The 2500-nt window shown below is 37.9% G+C and overlaps 1 protein-coding gene across 1 annotated transcript in view; it reads right to left on the reverse strand.

Moving 5' to 3' along the window:
- The window catches only part of LOC136840411 (octapeptide-repeat protein T2-like), a 53091-nt gene that overhangs the window by 34031 nt on the left and 16560 nt on the right, over positions 1-2500 (reverse strand). The window lies entirely within an intron of this gene.

Consider the following 2500-nt stretch of genomic DNA (forward strand, 5'->3'; position numbering starts at 1 on the left):
TTAGAAATATAGAAAAAAGTGAGAAGAATGAAAGAGATAGACGGATTAAACAGTCAGACAGACAGACAGGAAAACATAGTACAGGCGATGATAATAATAATAATAATAATAATAATAATAATAATAATAATAATAATAATGGGATGGTAGTTTCGATGTATGTGTGTTTGTGTTTGTGTGCGTGAATGCTCGTTTAGGTTGGAATGAAATCCTAGGAGGTAAAATAAAATGGCTTCGGGAGGTGCTCATTTTCCAGTTTTCATAAAGTATTTTGGTGTGAAGTTGCTAGCCCAACGTCCTGCCCTACAGTTATGCAGAGGGCTTATATGATGTCGGTACCTGGCATTTCCTTATGGTCACCCATCCAAGTACTGACCTGACCTAATATTTCGCAACTCCTGTCCTCAGAACCAATCATACAGTTTTGTTAAAAAAAAAAAAAAAGTAATTACACCACAATTCTTTAGGTAGTTGAGAGGATGTTCACTATTTTTAGTTTTCTGAGAAGAAAACTATTGTGCCGGCTTTGTCTGTCCGTCCGCACTTTATTTTGTCCGCACTTTTTCTGTCCGCCATCAGATCTTGAAAACTACCGAGGCTAGAGGGCTGAAAATTGGTATGTTGATCATCCACCCTCCAATCCTCAAACCTACCAAATTGCAGCCCTCTAACCTCAGTAGTTTTTATTTTATATAAGGTTAAAGTTAGCCATGATCGTGCGTCTGGCAACGATATAGGATACCCCATCACCGGGCTGTGGTTAAAGTTTCATGGGCCGCGGCTCATGCAGCATTGTAACGAGACCACCAAAAGGTAGATCTATTTTCGGTGGCCTTGATTATATACTGTACAGAAAACTTGATTGCGCCGAAAGCATTTTTTACTTATTTATTCAGGGTCAAAATTTTTGGAGGTTAGGAACCCGAGAGTAATTAATGTCGTTTCTTGCTGATATTTTTCAGTGTTGTGTCCGACCTCATCTAAGTTACCATTGACTCTAGAAATAAAATTAGAATTAATGTTAACTACTTAGAATTTAAACAGTCTATTACAACATAGTGATTGAATGTCACTTCACCTCTTGATAAAATTCTCCAGTTTTATCTAAATATCATATTTAGATAAAACTGACTGCAAAGGGTATAAAATGGTTCAGTCGCGCATTTCCTCCATTTTTTTCGAATATATGAAATTCTATTCCTTCCTCCGTGTTTCCTCTAAAGTTTCACCCACTTCCTTGCTAACTGATAAGTCTGGCCTTGTCCTGAAACTCCAAGATCTTGTGGTTTGTAAAGGACGGATGTTACCTTCTGTGTTCCATTGTCAAAAAAAAATATATAAAAGAGTAGATTACGTTTCTATTAGATTTGTTTTACCCCTTTCGTAAGGACAGGCGATATACTTTATTTACTGCCTTCTGCTTCCATAATACATCACCCGGTGCACTGTAGGCATTACTGAAGGTTCGTTGCAGCGTCCCTTCGGCCCCTAGCTGCAACCCCTTTCGTTCATTTCACTGTACCTCTGTTTATATTCTCTTTCTTTTATCTGACTTCCCACAACCCTCTCCTAACAATTGATTCAGAGTGAAACTGGGAAGTTTTTCTCCTTTTACACCTTTAAATAAACCCTTTTACTGTCAGTTCGCCTTTCAGAACTGAATGACCTCATAGGTCCCGTCGCTTGGTCTTTGGCCTAAGTTCTATATTCCATTTATCTTTAATACTCCTTTATAATATACTTTCTTTTTGATGTCATCTCTAGACCAGCAAGATTAGGCAGGATCCTCCACAGGTGAAGAATCCGCAAGCAACAAGTAGCATTAAGAAGCACTGGAAAGGAGCTAAATATTTAGAGCATCAGCTTGGAGACGAAGGGCTTTCACGGTATTGCTTGAGCAAGCAAAAGCGGAGAGGAAATCTCTAAAGGTTAACCACGGAAGGAGAGAGAGAGAGAGAGAGAGAGAGAGAGAGAGAGAGAGAGAGAGAGAGAGAGAGAGTGTGTGTGTGTGTGTGCGTGAGTAGTACGCATTTCTAAGGACCTCTTTCTAATTTACATAATCTTACAAAAAATAGTGTTAGAAGTAGTGTGCTCTATATATATACAGTATATATATATATATATATATATATATATATATATATATATATATATATATATATATATATATATATATATATATATATATATATATATATATATATATATAAAAGCTACACACACACACACATATATATATATAGAGAGAGAGAGAGCACAGGCATGCATGGGACCTGGCGCTCTCACAGGTAAATACACCGGAGAGAGAGAGAGAGAGAGAGAGAGAGAGAGAGAGAGACCTTACAGACCTTACAGTTCGTTCAGGTTGCCCCAGGTCCCTCAGTGTCGATGTCTACCAGAGAATTGCTAACGCATCTTCCGGTATATGTTGCATCTTCCAGTCTTGGATGGTCTGGGATGCATCTTAGATATTTGTCGAGCTTATTCTTAAACACATCTA

This window comes from Macrobrachium rosenbergii, chromosome 7 (assembly GCF_040412425.1).
Source record: "Macrobrachium rosenbergii isolate ZJJX-2024 chromosome 7, ASM4041242v1, whole genome shotgun sequence".
In the NCBI taxonomy this organism is placed as follows: domain Eukaryota; kingdom Metazoa; phylum Arthropoda; class Malacostraca; order Decapoda; family Palaemonidae; genus Macrobrachium; species Macrobrachium rosenbergii.